General features: G+C 34.5%; 1 protein-coding gene across 1 annotated transcript in view; it reads left to right on the top strand.

Annotated features, from left to right (window-relative positions):
* Positions 1 to 2,156: 2,156 nt before the first annotated feature.
* Positions 2,157 to 23,449, top strand: part of sei (potassium voltage-gated channel seizure) — a 298,364-nt gene continuing 277,071 nt past the window's right edge. Inside the window, exon 1 of the mRNA XM_089647318.1 lies at positions 2,157 to 2,264. The gene's annotated coding sequence lies outside the window, so the exon portion shown is untranslated. The remainder of the gene's footprint in view (positions 2,265 to 23,449) is intronic.

The raw sequence follows: 23,449 nt of genomic DNA, 5'->3' as shown, positions 1-23,449 counted from the left end.
TTAAATCCTTTGGGTACGTGGTGATACACCCTGTATAAAACCAGTTCATTTATACTCGTAGAGTCAACAGGTACCTATATGTTGACCCTAGAGAGATAATCATGTACTGAATGGCATTAAAGATAATCATAGGCCCCAGAGACGTATGCAACGACATATGATAAAAAATATATGTACTTTTTAGTAATAGTTTATGGTTTATTATAATAAATTAAGCCCATAGTTTGTATTTATATTGTTTAGTTATAAAATTAAACTCTTATAAATAAAAAAAACCTTCTATTATAGGTCCATTTTATACAACTATTAGTTTTTGTTTGTTACTTTTTGGCACTTTTCACTATTATTAAATGTTTATCAATCTTTTATATTACTAAAATAATATAGTTACACAATTATATACATTTATCAAACAAAATACGTGTCTCTCAAAAGCTTCACAAAATATAATGCGTCTCGCGGACGTGCATCATAGCTATTCGCAGGTATCTACAGTACTTACCGTTGCGACGCTGAATTGACCGAGATAGACAAGAGGCCACATTTTGTAATTAAAAAGAGAGCACTATTTAAAAAAAGTACGTCCCGCGGACGTAGATTATCTTTCTAGGGTTAAAATATATGATAATAGTGCCGAACATTTTACTAATTTCGAAAACCATTAATAATGAAAATAATATTTGGCTGATTCATACAAGGGCCTTGTACAAATATATGATGTATCATAATGACATATCCAGACTTACGACAAAGTCTTATAACACATTGCTTACAAATCAATGTAACCAGCTTACAACTGAAATTTACAAAAATAATTAGTGATTTTAAGATAATAAATAGCTAGTGACTTACGACTTGGGCTTATAACTACTGACTTAATGACACATATAGTATATACAACTGTGGCTTAAGTTAGCATTACTCTAATGAAACCAATCCCCTAATCTAACATATGTTCATTATTTGTTCATCAATCAGTATACAAACTAAAATACAGTATACTAGAATGTTTGTAACAGATTCATAATTTTTTTTCAAACGCATATTTTATTGTTTCATTAACTAAGCTTTGTTTTGTAAAATTCCCAATCGGGCAAAATAAAGATTGATGATTACAAAGATGGTTTACAACAAACTGTAGTGTTTATCTTTATAATAATAATAACAAACTTACCTGTCTTGTGTGTATTACCTACTTACATTATTGTACTCTTGTAACTACACTATATTTATATAAACTTATCGAACTCATTGTCCAATTTCCAATAACACCGTAACTATATACTTGAATTGTATCTACTTAACTACCTACCTATATCTGTTATATTTTTCTCAAGTTTATGTATTAGTTTAACCTATGTTCTGTAAAATATTCAACCGACGTACTTTGTACAATAAACTTTGCTTGCTTATGTTTATAAAATAATAACACCATAACAATAACCCTACATATTGTTATGTAAGTTCATACTCAATTTATTATGCTATGTAATTAAAATATTTTATAATGCTACTGAACAACAAAACCCATAACATGTATATGTAAAAGCCTTCTAGGCGTTAATAAAATAAAATGAAAAATGAAATTTTCCAAGATACTGATGAAATGGGGTGGAGTTATCGACAAAGGGTGGAACTTCTCTTTCTAACTGAAAATAAGGGTAGGAGCAGACCATTACAATAATGGTTAACTTTAGTTAGAATACTAAAACACCGGACATTTTCCTGTGCGCACGCAGAACCAACAATGAATACCCCACACAATTACAAAACACACACCCACAACCATTCAATTACAGCGCAGTACTATGCAGGACAGGTACGCTAAAGTTTCCCCAAGAAAACAGAAACATGTCAAGTACAAACGCATCGAGTAAAAGGGAATGTCCGCAAATGCGCGCGTGGATTTGACACCTGTCAAACAGTTTGCCGCCTTTTAACGTGTCACAAAGCTTTCCATAGAAGTGTTCTTCTTCAGAAAGCTCGACGGTTTGTCTATGGATTTCGAATTCGGCGCACACATCTGAGCTTTTGCGGCACCCGTTGGCGTCGCTTCTGTCTCTCTTGATTTCAGATTGCAAACAGTTTGACGATAACCGCTGCGTCGGACGGTCGTGCCCCATGCTGCACGTTGTCTCTCCGCGTTGTTGTGTTGTGTTTTAGCTGAGTGAACAGAAATAGAAGAAACGCCGTGTCGTGTGTTGTCATGGCCGCTTATATGTTATTATTTGCCCGGTAGAATGACGATTGCGCCGGCCACTGAGGTAATTTAGCGCGTGTTCGGGTGAACCCGGCGAAAGGACTCTTCTTTTGTCTCTTTGGTGTCTCTGGATGTTGTCGTAGTGATTATGGATACAAGTGTCTCCGGCAAAGGTCTGTGTCAATTATTTCATCAACGGTATGAGAGGAATCTAGCAGGATAAAAAACTTCACTCAAATTTCACGCAATGCCAAAAAAAATTGAACAGCGAAAAGCTCGCCCCCCTAACTTTGCCTTACTGGTCTTAAACAAAGCTTTTACCACGACGGAGTCACTAAAATATATAAACAATATCTACGTACCTACATAAACATCAAAACAAAAAAACCATATCAACCAATGCATTAATATCCCAAAAGCTTCCAAAAGCTGCGTTCTTAACACGTTTTGTTACAATTCAAATATTTTCAAAGATGTCAATGTGTTTTTTCATCGGCTTTTTAGTATCAAAGCGCATTGAATGTTTCTAAACGTCAAGTCATTTTCAGGACACCGCTTTTAAAAATAGATCCAGCGACATTTTATGAATATTTTTATTTAGCTCTCGCAATGCGACAACGAAAAATTTCACGTAACAATGCCAGTAGCATATGCTCCCGATTTTTACGTCATTTTCATTTGCGATTATTGCGAGCAAAACTCGGGAAAAACCACGTTTTCAATTGGGAAATGAAGAAAAATCTTGAATCTCAAAATTATAACTGTTAACATGATTAGGTTTTTATCCGTTTAAAAATTAGAGGAGGTTAAATATTATAGAATTATGTTGTTACATCTCCTATCTAGAACAATACAGCCTTGCCTCAATATTGTATATATTTTTCATTTGTTTGTCTTACTTTTTCATTGAAACAGGTTTATTGGGTATTTTTCAAAGAGAATATATTTTAATTTTAATAAACGCCCACTAAGCTTTTATAATGAAATTGCATCTCACGAAATAAGATCACAAAAAAATGAAAATAAATAACTTATTACATATAACGTTAATCTATATGGGGTATACAGAGATTGCGGAATATAAAATATCTTTCTCATAAAGTTCCTTGCTTCATTCACATTCATTCATTACATAATATTCTTCTATTTCTACACGTGAAGTGACTCGAATCAAGTATCTGGGGCATCCCCTGGGGCGTCTCGACTCTTATCTACAGACACTCCTTGCTCCGCCCTATATGTCTAAAATTATACATGATTTTGTCATTCTTGTTCATTAATCTTACATGGTATTCTACCGGTATTTCAATGGAAGATGCTCGGAAAACTAGCAACATTGATCGCTTTAGAACTGGGACAACGTAGGCAAACACGCCAAACGCGCGTCCACCGTTTGTACAACGTCGACATTTATCGCATGAGAAAGGGTCGTTCTCATTCATCAAATAATCTGCGTTTCACCACACAGCATCTTCAAAGATCGGGAAACATAGGGACCGAGAGAGAAATTATTTTCCACTGTGTGAAGATAATGTAAAAAAAACATAAGACTTGTACTATTTATTAATCTTCTCATACTCAACATGTTTGGTATTACATTATTTTTTTTCACGCCCACGCCTCAGGGATCTCATTTTTATTGCATTCAATAAAGAAAACATGACTATGTTGTATAATATGTAAAAAAAATACATAGTTTATCAAATAAATCGAGCGATGTGGTTTGCATTGTTTAGATTGCTTTTTATTTAGATGTTTGCCAATTTGTAAATAATTTAATGAAATGATTTTTAAATATAATCAAGTTTTTAATACAGTTGGCATTTGAAGCATCGTGATTACGTGTTTTACAACGTCAAAGTGTACCGAGCGGAACATCGTTTCGGCTAGATCTTATCACCATCTTCAGGGTATGACAGATGAATAGATTTTATTAGCAGGTGTGTCCGGGTTCATGGGGCGAGGTTGCGTCTGCCCATCAACTGTGTGGTGGGCCGGATCGGGAGAGGCCAGTTGAAGGAGACCCTTTGACCTCTCCAGCCGTGCTCTCTCGACCCATCGCCTTGTACCGCAGTGAGAGGGGTTAATTCATACCCCCCTTACTCTCGGATATACTGACCCCCAGTTCCTACCCACACCCTTATAAATCTTTCCTTTCCAGAACTTCCTCAAATATAAAAATACGCTCCATTGAACATCCCCAAAGATGACATAGGGGCTGAGATAGAGGGGTTAGACTAGGACTAGGACTTGATTTATTCATACTTCATCTCTTTTGTTGGATGAGACAATACTTATATATCAATATATCTTATTGAATCATACTTTTTTATGTTTTCCCTCAACAATCTTTCACTCGGTACATGATTGAAAAATTGTTTAATACTTTTATAGCTTGTTATTTGTCAGGTCTTTGTCCAAATCTTGTATTTACTGTCGGAGTTTTGATGTATGTATTTGTTGAAATTTGTTTTTTTTTGTCAAAAATCTAGTTTAGTAGTGTTTTTATTTGTAATTGGCATTTACCCATTATGTCAAACATGTTGCAAAAGCAATGGAAATATACTTCTCTCTTTACATTAGTGGAAAATTGTTGAAAACTTTTATAGAATGTTATTTGTCGCGCCTTTGTCCAAAGCTTGTATTTACTGTCGGAGTTTTGATTTATTTGTTGAAATTTGTTTTTCTTTGTCAAAAATCTAGTTTCCTAGGGTATTTATTTGTAATTGGCATTTATCTATTATGTCAAACATGTTGCAAAATCAATGGTAATATACTAGTACTTAGAGAACCTATATAAATTATCGTGATTTTTCTTATTCGATTAAAGGAGGGGTGAAATGTCTGGAGAAGGGGTGACATCGGCCGCAAAAACATACCCCTGGAAAGTTTCTAACCACGCCTACCTAAACCTTTCATCTCCCCTGTAATGACATGCATTTATAGTATTTAAATCCAAATCAACCGTGTTTCAGGCCCCGTAGGCGTCGAGGACTCTTGTGCTTATATAAATATTTAATAAAAAACATTAAAATACACAAATTAATGCACTAGTCATATCTCTATAAAAATGTTAAATAAATAATTTAATATTTGCAAACAAGCGCTCAAATAAAATGATCCGCACTTCAGAAAACAGATTTATTTGCGTTTATTAGCAATGAAATTGAACGCTAAAAAATCTTTTTTAGCGCAGTTTGTCTCTGCTTGTCTGTTTCCAACTTTTTTCCAACTGGGTAAATTACGCAAAATACGAATTTTTGCAAATTTGTTAGATTACTCAATAAATACGTATTAAATTTTAAGATTGTTGCAAATTATACCATCTTTTTTAAAAGATTCCCAGTAAAAAAAAATGTTACGAAAGTTCACATTAAAACTTAAATTATTTATTTAAGTTTTTTTTACAAATGTCGATTTCATAGATTTAATAATAATTGACAAAGTTTTCATTTTTCAAAGCCCGCAAAAAAAATCGAAATCTGACGGGGTTCGCGTGACGTCATACGTACCACGGTTATGTCGGTTAACAATAAGGTAAATCCCACTCGGGTCGGGATGAAATCAACAAATTCCAATTTAAATATTAAGAACATGAATTCTTTTGAAATAATTTATATACCAAAATGGCAACCTGTAATTTTTTATTAAAAATAACTTTTAAGGCTATACCTACCCATCAATATAATATATAACTGAAGAAGAAAATAATACAAACAAATATAAACGAAAGATGAAACAGAACAAGACACAAAAGAATAAAAAGATAACGGTCACAACCAGGAATCGAACTCAGGATATCTTGTCTTACCGAGATAGCGTCTTAACTACTCAACCACTGGGACAAGAGATCGGGGTTCGATTCCTAGTTTTGACAGTTACTTTCTTATTTTCTGTGTCTTGTTCTATTTCATGTTCCGTTTAGATTTATTAGTATTATAATCTTCTTTAATAAAATCTATATATTTAGAATCAGCGTTTTTTGATCTATATGAATAAATGTTTTTAATATATAATATTTTTCCCTCAAGTTCCTAATTATAAGTAACTTTTTGTCGTTGTTTGAAATAATTCTCTATTGAACTTAATTAATCCTTTCCTATATTTAAAACACGTATCTTATCTTAATATGACATTTTAATTCAGAAGTATGAATTTTTTTTGTTTATATGTTGTCTTAGAGGTATAGTCAAAAAAGGAAGAAATCCATAATAGTTTTAATTTTTCTCTTTACTGCATATCTAGAATCTGATAAAATCGATTTCACCAAAATGAACAAATAAATAAATTATATTCCACGTTTCGAAATATATTTTTATAATTTTTTCCTGATTTATAAGGTGGTAATTTCGTCGGACAAAAATATTTTTAAAACACGAACGCAAAGCATTTTATAGAACTGAGAAAGAACCATAGAAAGGCGGTGAGTAGTAGGTACCTACCTACTACCACAATAGAGAGACACGTGCACGTAGACAATGGAATAAGTAAACAGGGAATCCAAACGGGAAGCGGGTAGAGACAGATCGATTCTGCTACGACCCGCCCTCTGCAAGTGACAATTATTATTATCATACCACTAACTTGTCACGGGCAAAGTTACCCCAGATTGTAGATCTGTTCATATTTTAGTGTTCATTTTGTGAACTCGAAAATATTGAACGCAGTGTAAAAAGCTCAGCAAAATACAAGGGTTGAAAATTTCGGTGGTTGAAAATTCGTGGAAAACTGTATTTTTTCCCCTTCATTAATATCCAAATGAAACTAAATTTTAATTGCTTTCTATTGACAATGAGCCCATATAATTATACACTGTTGACTCGCTTCATTATTTTATTAGCTCTCTATTGACAAGGAGTCCATATAATTATACACTGTTGACTCGCTTCATTATTTTATTAGCTCTCTTTTGACTAGGAGTCCATATAATTATAAACTGTTGACTTGCTTCAATATTTTAATTGCTTTCTCAATAGAAATGTCAATACAAGGAGTCCATATAATTATAAACTGTTGACTTGCTTCAATATTTTAATTGCTTTCTATTGACAAGGAGTCCATATTTTTAAACTTCCGATTTTGTTGTCCGGGTTAAATCTTCCCCAAAGGACAAACTTAACCCTTCCACACACTTTTCCACAAATGATCATCTAGTCAATCAACATTATGTAAGTGCATTATATAAGCAAAATAAATACAAAACAATACAAGAACAACACGTCAACTCACCAGAGATCAAATGGGAAAATAATTCACCGACTCCAGATATGTTCATATCAGAGGGTTCGGCTCGGTAGAACTTCTAACAGGGCCTATAAATCCTACTGATCCCTCAACATAAATATTTAATAAATCTTTTGTCATCCTACATGTATTCAAAATGACCGACTTTTGCATCTTTATATATAAATTTTTTGATAGATCTAATACGCCTAAATTTTTAATTTGAGAGCTATGTATAATGCAAGTAGCCGAAATAACGAATGGTAACATTTTTATAGTCAGAGAATGCCAAATTCTTTTTATTTCATTTCCTAAATCTGTGTATTTTCCTATTTTTTTCACTAACAGATTTTTGAATATTACAGGAATTTGGAATAGCGATATCAATGATATAAGTTATTTTTTTAATTTTGTCATGTAAAACTATATCGGGTCTATTATGATTAATCGCTCGGTCTGTTAGTATAGTTTTATCATAAAATATTTTATAAAATTCGTTTTCTAGAAATGAATTTGGTTCGTATTCATAATATGGTACTATATTACGGCAGTCAATCAAGTTATGTTTAATTACCAAATTTTGGTGAATTATTTTTAAAACTTGATTGTGCCTAAATGTATACTCGGACGGTGCTAATATAGAACATCCCGATATAATATGTTCTATAGTTTCCGGAAAAGCCAAACATTTTCTACACAAATCATCAATTTGATTTATATCTTTGATTATATGCTTTCTATAAATTTTAGTTTTAATGACTCTATCCTGAATGGCAAGCATAAATCCTTCTATTTCTGCGCTCAACTCTCCAATACTCAACCATTTGTTTGACGAAAATTTGTCAACATACGTTTGGTTGAGATAATTGAAGTGTTTTGCGTGTAAAATTTTATTTGACCAGGAATTTAATAATTCCTGGTTGGGATTTATAGAAATGTTGGCATTCTCATCGTATAAATTTAAAGGTGTAATATTTCTATCTGCCTTGCAAATTATTTTGTGCATTTCTGAGCTATGAGCTTTCCTATGGAAAAAAAGTTCTTAGCATTTCTACCTGATTATGTTTCAAAGAAGTTATTTTGACTATACCTCTACCTCCTAAATTTCTAGGTAAATTAACTCGTTCTATAGCTGAATTTGGATGATGGCAATTAAACTTTGGTAGCGTAGTTCTAATTAATCTTTCTAAATTATCTAAATCTGTATTAGACCATTTAATTATGCCAAATGAGTACGTTAATAGAGGCATTGCCCAAGTATTTATTGCTTTTACTAATTTTTTAGCAGATAGATTCACTGTTGACTTGCTTCAATATTTTGATTGCTTTCTATTGACAAGGAGTCATCATCATACACTATTGACTAGCTTCAATATTTGACGAACTTTCTACAAAGACTCCTGAGACTCATAAAACTTTAAAAAAAATAATATATATGAATAAAAAAAAGTATTTTATCACACCTTCTTTTTATCTATTTGTTATTATATGTTATGCAAAAAATGTTTTATGTATGACTACCATAACACGGGCATTAGCCAAGTGTGATAGTCAAAAGAAAATGTACTGCATCATCTCAATATTTATTAAATAAAAATGGCTATAAATGTATCGATAAATGTTTTTTTTGTAATTTTTTCGTTTTATATAATCTTTTACTTTGTATAAATTTTTGGATTCATATTCCTTTCTTACAAATTTAATTTACTCATTCCTTATTACGCTGTATCAGTAGAGCTAAATTCACAAGGTGGAAATACATTATTGGTTTTATTTTGGCTACATAATATTTATGTCCAAACTGAAATAAATGTAAACTGTCGTTTCTCCGAAAATTAATAAATAATTAAATAAAGATGGGTACCTGTTTGCGTAAAGGATTCTGATATTGTTTATTATTTTGATAGATTGGTTTCTGGAAACCCACTAGGTGACAGCGCTGATGGTCCATGCTCACTGCTCAGTAAAGATGTAATCTAAAGATGAGTGTGAAGGTTTGAACAGATCCCACTGAAGCAGATGCTGTCCGATATCGTGAATAGCTTTGATGTTCGATTGATGGGTTATTTAACGGATCTAACCCACTTAGGACCAGTCCCATCCACAATTTAATCAATCAATTTCTGATCAATTATTTATTAATCAATTATTTATTTATGAATATTAATGGATATTTCTTATAATTATTTATTTATTTATTTATTTATTCATTTTTGGGAAATCAACAGTTTACATTTTTACAGATTGTACATAAGTAAAATAGCCAAAATAAAACCAATTACGGATTTCCTCCTTGTGACTTTACGTAAGACAGCATTAGAAGAATAAATTTATGAGAAATGTGAAGTTATAATTATATAAATAAAAGAATTGTATAAAATAATAAAACAAAATAATACAACAAAAATAAAGGGGAAAAAAAAAAACTAAAATTTATATAAAATAAAAGATTATCGATACATTGGTAACCATAAGAATACAAACAATATTGTGCATATAAATCATATCACAACCATAACCATAAGAAGACAATGTTGTGCATATAAATCATACCATAACAGGATTATAAATATATAAATACTAGAAACATAATATTAATATAATTTATAATAATATAATTTTATATAATTATAATTTTATCATATAATTTTAATCCCATTGAATTTCATATACCTACGAGAGCTACTCGTTCCAAAATCCAGTTTAAATGTAACAATACATTTCAAACACTTGCTTGTAACTAGATTACCTGAAGTTACTAATAGATATGCAGATGTGGCGGATCTATTTAACTGTGCGGAAGGTAGGTACAAGAAGATTATACTTTCATATATCTTTTATTCAATATTAATTTTTTTTTTTTTTTATTTATTACATTTCATTAGATACATGTATAGAGCAAAAATGATAAGATAACCTAATACTGCCCATACTTTTTTATTATATTTTGTATGCTCTTGTATCTCCTACATTATATATCCTTCTAGAGCTTGTGTTGATTTTATACTTTCTGTCGTCATTTTACGATCAAATGCCATGTTATTATTTATTATTTATTATTTCTGTATTAATATAGTACTTGTATATTGTGACCTACAATTATTGTGTATATTATTGGTATATATATATACCGTGGATATTAAAGAAATTAATCATAAGGTGGTTGGTTGAAAAATTCTACCGGCTGCGCCATTGTTATAATAAGGTTGTTGTCTGTGCCACTATTATTATAATGATCTAGGATTATTAATACAATGATATTCCGACATTAGATTACTAAGTTTATTATATTGTTAACCGAGTACAGAGATTACGATACGTGCTTTCTAGTTGCGAGCTGGGATGTGAGAGAGTTAAAACTAATACGTGGGCTTTTATACTACTTGTCGCGCGTCGGACCTGGGGGGGGCCCTGACTTTCCCTCGGCCAGCTCAGAAGCGGGGCATGAGACGTCTCTCTCATAGTCAGGGTTCGGGGTCAGCGCGAGGCTCAAGAATCCATATCCCACCGTCTACACCAAAACACTCCCATACAACCGCTATCCCCAAATGAAAGAGGTTAGGTTTTTATAAATCAACATTGTATTTGAGCGGCAAAATGGACATTACGTTATTACAGGAATAATATTTCATGGTCATAATATGTTAATATACATTTATTTACAAAGGTAGGTTAAACTCGTTTTTGACGAATAGGTTGACATGTAGTTGACACTTTACACGCCTAATTATGGTAAGACTTCATAAGCTTACAATAGTTTGTGATAATACACAATGGGTTAGTTTAAAGTTGCTGGGGTGGTGGGGCAGTTTCAACTGTCTCCTCACTTCCAGACTTTACAATGTCCTTAATATGGTAATTACCAGTATGTTTGCCAGAGGAGTCGGACAGGTAGTAAACTAAGTCCGATATTTTTCTTACAACCTTGGCCTTGACAAAACGGGGTGCCAGCTTGGCAGAGAAGTACAGGGCTCCTTGAGAGAGGGTGTTATTCCTTCTCCAGACAACATCGCCTACATTAAAAGTGATGTGTTTCCTACGTAGGTTATATCTGTCCGCACTTTTTTGGTGGGCCAGCAATAGGGCATCAGTAACTTCACTATAAATGGCAGTAAGTTCTTCCAAACGATGAGCGTAATCAACGGCAGGATTGCTTGTGGAGGTGGTTGACGTGGGGAAATTCGTGTTCCAGTGCAATGAACCATGTACTACCTGTTCCATACCGTGTTTTAAAAAGAAGGGGGTGTAACCAGTGGATAGGTTAACAGTGTTATTCATGGCAGCTTGAATTTTATCTAAATTCTTACACCAATTACGTTGGTCTTTGTCAACCAAAATGGCCAGAGCTGTGTTAATAGTCTGGTTATACCTTTCGACAGTGTTATTTTGGGGAGTGTACAAGGTATTATAATAAATATCTTTAATCCCGTATTTAGCAAGGAAATCTTTAAATTCTTGTGCTATAAACTGTTTTCCGTTGTCAACTATTACGGTTTTGGGTGTTCCGTAGGGTATGAAAATGTGTTTTTCCACAAGTTTGACAATGGCGGCGGCGTTGGCTCTTTTTAAGGGGAAGATCCAACAAAATTTGGTAAAGATATCCACAATGCTGAGTATATGCATGTGTCCAGAATAACTCCTGGGAAAAGGTCCGACGAGGTCCATAGATAACGATTGGAGGGGTCTATCAGCACGTTTGGGTTTTCCCATTAGGCCGGCAGGGGGTGCCGTACTATGTTTGTAAGCTTTACATGTTTCACATTTGGAGATGTAGTTGCGAACTTGCTTGAAAAGACCAGGCCAGTAATACTTCAAGGAAATCTTTTTATACGTCTTGAAGGTTCCTGGGTGTATAGAGTCGGGGGCACTATGATTGTTGATGATTACTTGTTTTCTCTTTTCGAGGGGCACAACGAGTTTCCAAGAGTAATCTTCAAGGATGGACAGTGGGGCCTTACAATTGCGATATAGTTGTCCTTCTTTTATAATAAAATTGGGAAACTTTTGTTGATTGTTTTTGCATCCTTCATAGATTTTGAGATACCATTCATCTTTTGTGGATGGGGTAGAGGCAATTGTATCGATGTTTAATGTGGCAAGTTCAATTCTTGACAGGGCATCTGGGACAATATTGTCCGCACCTTTACGGTGGATGACATCGAAAGTGTATTGGGACAAGCGAGAAGCCCAGCGAGCGAGTCTGCCGGAGGGATTACTTAGAGAGATCAACCATTTCAAACTACTATGGTCTGTGACTACAGTAAATTTGCTACCGTCTATGTAACCGCGAAAATGGTGAACAGAATCCAATACTGCCAGTAACTCTTTTTCGGTGATTCCGTAATTTTTCTCGTGTTTATTCAAGGTGCGGGAAAAATAGGCTACCGGGTGTTCGCCATCGGGGAATTCCTGAGTTAGGACTCCACCGATCCCTACGTTAGAAGCATCCGTGTGGAGGGTAAAAGGTAGTTCAAAATTAGGACAATTCAGGACAGGGGCTGTTTGAAGAGCATTTTTTAAAGTCGTAAAAGCTTCTTCGGCTTCAGTAGACCAACGAAAGTTGCTGATACCTTTACGGATACCAGTAATTTTGTTTAATGGGGCCGAAATAGTGGAAAAGTCTTTAATGAATCTCCTATAGTAACCTGTAAGTCCAAGGAAACCTTTGACTTCTTTCGCGTTTTTGGGTCGGGGGAAATTTGCCATTGCTTCCACCTTAGTAGGATCTGTTCTCAGACCTTTTTCGTCGACAATGAATCCCAAATAACGCAGGCGAGACTTACAAAATTCAGACTTCTTTAAATTGATGGTTAAACCAGCAAATTTAAGTTGTTGAAAAACTTTTTCCAGCATTAACAGGTGTTTTTCGAAGGTGTCACTAACGATGATGAGATCATCAAGGTAGCAGAATAGGTTGTTGTCAACTTCAGGGCCGAATAGTTTGTCCATCAGCCTCTGTAGTTCGGCGGGGCTATTTTTTAGACCAAAAGGTAGCCTTTTAAAGTGGAACATTCCCCTATCAGGTACAACAAAAGCAGTTTTTTCGCAGGATTCCGCATCTAAAGGTATTTGCCAGAAAGTTTTGCTTAGATCAATGGAAGAAATGAATTTGGCATTGCGTAATTTGTCTAAAGTTGCGTGAACGAAAGGCAGTGGGTACGCGTCGGCTTCAGTGCAAGAGTTCAATCGTCTACTGTCGAGGCAAAAGCGTGCAGAGCCGTCTTTTTTTGAAACCAAAAGGGTTGGGTTGGTCCAAGCACTTCTGCTGGGAACTACCACTCCCATTTTCAACATTTCATCAAGTTCATTTTCTAAAAGTTTCAATTTTTGGGGGGCTAAATTGTAGTAGCGTTGCTTGATTGGTGGGCCGTTGGTTTTGATGTGGTGTTTTACCAAATTAGTTAAACCCAGTCCGCATTTTTCGAAAGATATTGATTCAAATTTGTTGATCATTTCCTTTAATTGGAGAGCCTGGTCAGTGCTTAGGTTTTCGTGAGGAATTATAGTGCGAATCTCACCAACTTGAGCGACCGGAGGTTTTTGGCCAAGAGTATTAAATACTTGTGGAGCAACGTTAAAAGCCTTCCAGAAGTCAACGCCAAGGATGAAATTCTGGGATATAGAGGGTACTATTAGAAAGTTAATTGTAACTGTGTTATTGTTACATTTAATTGGTAATTGCAGAGTACCGATGACTGTCTGGGGAGTATTGTCCGCAGTTGTCACGAGTGTAGGTTTGGAAAAAACTTTAAAACCGTTGTTAACAAAAGGCAGGTGGGCATTGTTGCCAAGGCAACTAACAGATGCACCACTATCTAGTAGTCCAGAGAAGGGGACATTGTTAACGGAGAAAAGGGCATAAGGTCTTCCATCTTTAGCTTGTTTGCAACAAACCGAAGAAACATTTAAGGTCTGGTTAAAATATTTAATGTGTGATAACCAATCAGTCCATTCCTTAGACCTTGGTACAGAATGAATACCTGAGAGGTTATTATTTAGTTTTTTTGTTTTCTTGCGTGAAAATTCGGTGGGGGTTTAGAGAAATCCACTTGAGGTTTAACAAAGTGAGGGTCTTGCAACCTTTCCATGTTATTTCTTGATTTTTTGAAAATTTCACGCAGTTCGTCGCGTGGAGGAGAACGATCCCTGGAGCGATGTCTCTTTAAGGTTCTGGGTTCTTTAGCTTCCAGAAATTTGGCCTGCTTGAAACAAGTGGTTGCTAGGTGACCTACTTTTTTGCAAAAGGAGCAAACTTTTTTGTTGTCAAATTCTGGTTTTAATCCAGAAGGACGGCTTGGTACAGTGATATTGTCCGTGGTGGTTTTGTTGTTTTTCCTGTCTTGGTGGGATTCCAAAATGAGGCAAACTTCGTTTAAATGGGCCAACGACACAATTTTCTGTGAGGTGATAATGTTTTCATATCTTTGTAGGAGGCCATCAGTTATAACTGGTAATAATTCGGCTTCCGGGACAGGGTGGGAAAGTTTGATGTTGATGGACTCGGCCCTCTCTATGAATGTTGCCACAGTTTCGTTTACTAATTGTTTAATGGATAGTAACGATAATTTAATTCTGTGTTGGGCCTCTGATTTGCCGAAGCTAGTGATCAGGGCTGATCTGAGTTTATTCCAGTCCTTGCATTTTGATTTTTGTATTCGGTGCCACGGGATTAATTCTGGAGATATTAGTTCTATAAAGTTTTTCTGCAGCACGTCAAATGGAACATTTTTAATTGAGGCCGTTTCTTCGATTCGGTCAATGAAATCCAGTACATCAGAAACACCGTTATATTTGATCCTCCAAGGAGTGAGATCGTATGTTTTTTCTTGTGCCGTGATGGGTGCATTGTCTTGTTTTACTGTAACATGTGTCCTGGTTTCTTTGTTAGAAACGGGGATTTCCAAAACTGGGGTATTGGGTGCCTTGTCTTCACTTGCAACGGATAGGTTTATTTTCCTGATGAACTTCTTGTTGAATAACAAAGCGTATGCTTTCAATGCTGACTTTGATTTGTTTAGTGGTGATATTCCTCTGTCTTTTAAGACGGCTTGTAGGTGCACTTTGGATAAGTTGTGTACATTGGGAATGACACCCATGTCCAAAGATGTAGCCATTTGATTGGAATTCATTGTTAAAAAATGGTTTAAAAAAGGAAAAAAAACTCCGAAATTTTTCTAAGTCTTTTTGAAGAAAATTTGGCCAGGGGGACACTTTAGGATTTGCATTATTTAATTTTGTGGGCACTATTCGCACTTATATTCACTGCACTCGAGGAAAGGCACGAAAAAGGCACAAAAACAGCACTTTAGAAGCGAAAAAACACTTTTGATGGAAAGATTTTATATTTGCTTCATTTACTGGCACTAAATCGTGAGATTGAACACACGTTCTTATTATTGCGTCGAGAAAGCACTTCTTTGCAAAAAAAACACTGCACTTCTGAAGTTAATTTGAAACAATTCACTTAAAATCACTTTTATAACAGTCAAATGCTGAAAAAAGAATATGGACAAACACCGTACCTATATAATTAATCGGGATAAAGAATTATTTGTGTTTTACAGGTTGTAGCTGATATATTTTTTAGAAATCAGCTTCGATGGGCCGTTGGGTGTATTGTGCTTTTTTTTTTTAAAAAAATCACTTCCGGTGTAAAAATTGGCTTCACAGTTCTAAATCCTGACTGTTATTATTACGGTGCAATTTATGCCGAAATTAAAACAGTGGGTTTGTTTTGTTTAAACAAAGAACACAGAATCTATGTTATTGAAGAAACATTATGTTCAAACTTTCGTTATCACAGCGTTTTGGCGGGAATTTCGTGCGTCTCTTTTATTCGTTCGAGAGGATTCCTACCGTTATTTTTTCGCGGCAAAATGCGCTTGGCAACAAACAAAAGTTCTCGCGGCGAAAATGCGCTTGGCAACAAAATTGCATAGTACATGTTTTCAAATTGGGGGCAATCGTAAAGGCAATTTTGTGCAGTCGGGAAGGATATGTTTAAAAAAATTCTGCCCTAAGTTGGTCGCCAGTGTCGCGCGTCGGACCTGGGGGGGGCCCTGACTTTCCCTCGGCCAGCTCAGAAGCGGGGCATGAGACGTCTCTCTCATAGTCAGGGTTCGGGGTCAGCGCGAGGCTCAAGAATCCATATCCCACCGTCTACACCAAAACACTCCCATACAACCGCTATCCCCAAATGAAAGAGGTTAGGTTTTTATAAATCAACATTGTATTTGAGCGGCAAAATGGACATTACATGGGTGAATGACAATAGAATACAGGTTGTTACATCCTAACTAGAATTATCATCAAAGGGTTCCCTAATCTCTCTCTGGGAAATAATTAACAGCTCTCTCTAGACCGACAGGCAGCGTGGACGAATTTAGGTTATTAGCGGACACATTCAAGGGTAATAGGAAATGTAAGAGACTCACAGCATGGTGTTGTCGGGGTATCCTGTTGATTGCAGGACTGTGCGCCGTGTTTCAAACAAACGGTGCCAGCCTGTCGATGTTCAAAGCGCGACATTGTCGTACATTTGGCTTCTCGACCGAGCGGTGCGAATTGGAACGCGGGGGCCGAAACGAACACACGTCCAGCTAGGTCAGAGGTCGGCGCGTAAGAAGGAGGAACGAGGAGCTCGGTCGCCGGGGGTGGGGGGAACTGTAGCGGATCTTTTGCGCGTTACGTTTGACCCAGCAACTAACCTGATAATTCCTGCTACTCAAGTTGGCAACTGTAGGATCTTTGCGCCTAAAATCTGTTATATGACATACTATAATATACATGCTTCGACTCCGGCTCAGAGATGGCTTCCAAATTTAATATTTGTGGGTCCTTGTGATATGTATATGGTTAGCAGATGGTCACTATTAAAAAATCTGATAGTCGCCCAGTTTTTTGGAAACCAGATTTACTCGAGTTTCAAAATGCTGTAATATATCGATAGGTCGGATTTATACTATGAATTGAGATAGAATTTTCTGTTTTTAAGTTGACAGTTTTAAAGAAAGACATTTTAGACATTCTCGATACGTTTTTGGCCGCTAAATCGACTTTTTTAGAATGAAACTTTATGTAAGCATTTACATCAATTGAACTGCTTTATCATTTCCACAAAAAAAACTAACAAAAAACATGAGTAATACATTTAAATTATAATCAAATGAAACAAGGACATTCACAGACATAACACAAGGATGTGCTGACAAACATGCATAAAGTCAATACACAAAACAGTTTATTCTACAAAGGAATGAAATATTATAATGTGTTGCCAGAAACTATAAAAGCTACACCAGTTAATAAATTCATATACGAAATAATAATATATACAAATAAAAGTAAACGAAAAAATGTGGTAAGAAAAAATGTAACTTGTAATTAGTAATTTGTAATCTTAAATGTACAAATTACTAAAATAAAAATGAGACCTTTGAAACTCCAGATGTCCGGGGATAAAGTGCGATTATTTCAGGGGGTGATTCATGATTTTAGAAGTAAAAAAGAAAATTAACTTTATTCGAAATTCCAATTTTTAAATCACTTTTTAGGTTAAACCGTTGGATTATTTGTATGGGATAATAAATATTCTATGAAAAAATAATCATTCGAATTTCGAAAAAAGTGTTATTTTTTTATTTTTAAGAAATACAAACATTCCCAAGTTACGAATAACCAGACTATATTTAAAAATCTCCTACTACCACCACGGTAAGCGGAAAAATGTTGCTTGTGTTGTGATGGAGGACTTAGCCAGCCGAGGAATTGAACACACTACGCCTAGGTGGGACCCAAACGGGATGTCAACTCAGCCACCGACTGGTCTATTTATATTTTTACTTCTACCATCATGTAGAATCACCCCCCGAAGTTAGCGCACTTTACCCGCAGACACCTTGTATATGTCTTCGAAAACACGGACCATTCTTAGAACGCAACTTTGGCAGACGAATTTCGTAAAACATTTTGTGAAAAATTCTAAAAAAAATTTACTGAATCAAATACAAGTGCATTGAATATTATATTTACAAAGCTATTTTTGTACTTTTACACAATAATTATTTCTGTTAGTTGTCTAATAAGTTGTTACGAAGAAAGTTCATTAATGTATATTATAAATAAACAGTCGATACGGGTTCGAAAGTGTTTAAGCCATTAGCTACTTTTAACCATAACAAATGCTCCTCTGTTTATTGTTTTAAGTGTAATGCGTTTTTTAACCATTCACGACTTCCCCTCGTACCAAAATAACTAACACTTTCGATACTAGATAAGACGCAACAATTCTTTGAAAGACTTCTCATCTAGTTTGAAGTAAAAAAATATTAATAGAGCAGTAATAGACTAGCAAGCCGATGGTCGCGGGTTCATATCCCGGCGTGCGCAAGTAAATATTATTTTTTGATTGATTTGTGTTATTTCACAATTTACTCGTTTAAATAATGTAAAGTATATTTGCGGCACGTTCCAGCGTGGAATATACTCTCAGTATCGCCCTTGTGTACGACCACCTATCATAATTGAAACGTTGCTTGCAATGGATTTAGCAGTGTTCGGTGATCATATCGGAATAGCCAGCTACATCTTCACCATCCTCTTACCCATCTCCTTCCCTTCCCCACTACCTCCAGTCTCACAACATACCTCGATTGGGGATGCCATAATCTCACTGGCTCCAAATGATTGGGAGTAGTTCTAACTTTTGTTACGGTATTCACATAAAAACAAATTATAAACCGCCAAAACTTTGCTTTGAGTTTAAGTGACATTTTCAAAATTGGAACTGATTGTTGAAGAATTCCATACCCATAATATAATTTTTTTTCCGTTTTCAAAATTGGAACTAACGGTTCTGCGTCAGTATTTATACATTTACCCTGCGATGTACTTGCCTACACCCTTCCGAAATAACGAGATATTATAAATTCCAATGTTGTAAAAGCAATTAAAATTATTTTATATTGAATTATAATATTTCTATAGGTAGGTACTGTATCGCTTGTCTCAATTCTATTCAAAATCAATTTCGAGTTCATTTAACGTGAATAATTTAACGCAGAAATAACACATCACAGACAGTTTTTCAATATTTAAATTCTTTTTTAATTGACGGTACAATTAATTTAATTTTACGTGAAATTATTAATTTAATTAACTTTCGCAATTTTAGAGTATTAATTAATAATTAATAAACTGTATTACAGGTATTTAGTGTGTATAAAAATGTAAAGATTAATATAAGTCATAATAGGCGATAACAAAGCGTTCATAGCTTTTCCCACCCTAATGAATATCTTTACAAATTACAGAGACAGTAGACACTAGACAGGCCATCTGCGGAAGATTGACGTCATAAAACAGTAACTTAACCACTAGTTAGTTCACATCCTTATTGCTGTCATCTAGCGGGTGTTCTAGAGTTTTTTCGGAGGCCCGTTTTTATAAACATTATCGATAATAACTAAATTATTTTTAAATATTAACCTCTAAGGCTAATTTGTTCGCTTTCGGGAACAGATCAAATAGGTCTCATAAAAATAGTTGTCTTCCTTACTGTCATGGTGAATAATATTATCAAAACGGTGTTAGAGAGAGAAAACATAACGCTTTATATTCAAATCTAGAAGTTAACTAAGTAACGTGACAATATCGTTTTTCAGTAAAATAAATTCGTTATCAGTTGTTTTAGTCAGAAAAAAATGTAATGAGAGCAATTTTAAACTTTTTATTTTTGCATTAAATATATGAAGTTTTTTTTCTAATTAAATTTGGCATTGTATTTTTTCACCTTTTTTAAACAGTTTTTAGTTTTCGGATAGGTTGGTTCAGAAATATTAAATTTGTTCGAATTTCATTGCATAGCGGAAATATTTTGACCTTCTGACAAAATATACAGGAGGCCTGAAGTTTAGTAAGATATCACTTAGAAAAGAAGAATGGAATATATTCTTAATTTTCCTCACTAGAAGATCCTGTGCTTAGGCGAACTAGATTTTCAGCGACTTTTATAACAGTACCACTTCAAGGTTTGGAAATGATATTTTCAGTAACTTCTCGGACGATGTTTTTTTTTAAATACTAGCCAGTTCTTTTCCTGACACTGAATTAATAAAACCTACACTTTAATAGATGAAGATAATTCAATTATTTTAGGAAAAAAAACACTTTTTACAAGTTATGCCATAAAATTTACGATGAATTATTTGTTTGCGCTTGTACGTACACAATATGAATATTAGTGTCGCAAAATTTCGAGTCCACTGTAAAAGCTGGTGTTAGGAGGTGCTGCTGGAATAAGCCCTACGCAATACACTCGAAGTACCAGTCCCAGAAATATGTTAATTTTGATTTTGTTATTTGGGACAATTCATTTTATGTATTCCCTAAACATGATGAACAGTATTCTTCAATGTTTTAAATCTGGGCTTCTGGAATATTAGATAAGCCCTGATTGAAGTATAGGAAAACTTGGAATCACTTGGGCCATAAATTCTGCCATATTTTGGATGCTTCACTCGTAATATGAAAGTTAAAATATTAAATTACAATATTGTATTCCGCGGTTGTGGTTTTATCATACATCAGCTTTTTGCATAAAACAAATTGTTTCTAAAAAACCATAGATATGCCAATATTGACTTAATTAACCTCATTGAATTTCATATACCCATAAGAGCTACTCGTTCTAAGACCCTGCCTAAATGTTACAATTCCAGGACTGAGTATTTCAAACACTCGTTTTTACCTAGATTACATGAAGATAGTAATAGGTACGCAGATGTAGCGGATCTGTTTAACTGCACAGAAGCTAGGTACAAGAAAGCTATACTATCATTTCTTCTAAATCATTACTAATATAACGCAAGTCTACTCATACTTGTTGATAATATTTTGTATGAACTTATATCTGCTTCTAGAGCTTGTATTAAGTTTATACTTTCTTTCGTCATTTTATGATTAAATGCCACAATTAATAGTTATTATGTGACATGTAATTATTGTGTATGGTATATTTATACCGTTGATATTAAATTAATCTTAAAATATACAGACAGTACAATTCTCATTCGGAGACTACTTATTGTACCAATGATAAACTCTGAAAGTCTATGGAATAAACTTTCAGAGTTTTTAATTGGTGGATATAGTTAGGCAACAATATGATGTCACAATATTCACGGTTCCAATTTTCGATCGGAGTTATATCCCTTTGAGTTACACTGAGCTCTGTTGAGCTCCAATGAGTAAACTTATTTTCTATTAAAATCTTGCAACAATTATACCGACCATGGTGACATTTTAGGATGGGTACATTGGGTAGGTAGGAAAATTGCAATATTTGATATTGACGATTCCTATCCATCAAGCTTTTGTAAATGCATACCTACCAATCCCATACGTATTGCGTGATTTTTTATGGCCGGAATTGGATGGTATTCATCTGGACAACGTTTACTTTCAACAAGACGGCGCTACGTGCCACACAAGCAACGAAACCATTGATCTTTTACGATTGAATATCAAAATAACACCTCTTATTGGAAAACCCTTTACATGCAAATCATATTTGTAGAAGTAGAGAAAAGTCGATGTTTATCCTAGAATTATTAAATTGGCGACTTCAAATCTGTAAACATCACATGTCTAGGGATTGTCTATTCACTGTGTGTATGTTTGTTGTATTGAACTGACAAGTTGCCAGCTTTTATGCGCAACTTTCCTCCGTTTTCTAGTTTCCTATCTGTCGCTATGATCCGAACTCAACTCGTGCGGAAATCCTGATCTGAAAACACGAAGAAAATGTCCTTTGAAATGCAATTTCTATGCATTTCTCTCCAACGAGGTGCCACGTTCGTATAATTCTTACAGATGAGATGTGACTTTTTCACTGAAGCCTCCGATATTTCATTTTATATACAAGCTGCGCAATATTACAAAGATTGTGAAATGTTTATAAAGATTGCGAAATCTCTATAAAGGTTCTGAAAGCTGTAAAAGAATTGTTTAAGCGCGACCCTTGAGATGTCTTTTTTGTTTTTATTCCCCGTGGAGTATTACTATTAGATTTCATTGTTTTCATAGTGAATATTGAGACAGTTTGAATTTATTTACGCCTTGAAAACTTCTACATGATAACATTGCTTTATTTAAGTTTTTCCGGAGTACAATTACAAGAGTATACACAGGGAGCAAATACAGGGTTTTACAATAAGAGGTGTTATTTTGATATTCAATCGTAAAAGATTAATGGTTTCGTTGCTTGTGTGGCACGTAGCACCGTTTGTTAAAATTAAACGCTGTCCAGATCAATACCACCCAATTCCGGCCATAAAAAATCATTAATCATCTCTCGATAGCGATACGTTCACCGTAACTGTTGCTCCAGCCTCATTTTCAAAAAAGTAAGGTCCAAGGACTCCGCCGGATCATAAACCGCACCAAACAGTCACACGTTGACAATAGAGAGGCTTTTCAACAATAACTCTTGGGTTTTCCGAGCCTCATATGCGACAATTTTGCTTGTTGACGAAGCCACCGAGGTGGAAATGGGCCTCATTACTTAAGATGATTTGAATTTGATTCACTCAAGTGAATTTTAATGATTTCAAAGCTTTGTTGAAGCGTGTATTGTTTCATTTTTATTAATGGCGTAGTTTCTACTTATCAAATGTTAAAAAATGACAGCTTCAAAAGTAACATCTACCCTAATAGCGGGCTATTCAAAATAACACCTCTTATTGGAAAACCCTGTACATTAAATAATAAACTGAGTATGAACGATATATGCAGATACAACACATGTTATCATAGAGAGTTCTGTTGTACAAAGGAGTTCGATAATTGCATATAATAACACGAGTATAATATGAGTAAATAAAGTACTATGAAAGTAGTTACAGCACAATGTGTATTGTACAGTAACTTTGTTGATTTTTAGAAAAATAAACATAAAAAGTTTGTTTTCATAATTATATAAATTAACATAAACAGTTTGTTATAAAGCACGTTTGTAATTAACAAAAA

The sequence above is a fragment of the Hesperophylax consimilis genome, chromosome 26, assembly GCF_061612785.1.
Source record: "Hesperophylax consimilis isolate HC1 chromosome 26, BYU_Hcon_1.0, whole genome shotgun sequence".
In the NCBI taxonomy this organism is placed as follows: Eukaryota; Metazoa; Arthropoda; class Insecta; order Trichoptera; family Limnephilidae; genus Hesperophylax; species Hesperophylax consimilis.
This window is presented reverse-complemented; position numbering and strand designations above follow the sequence as displayed.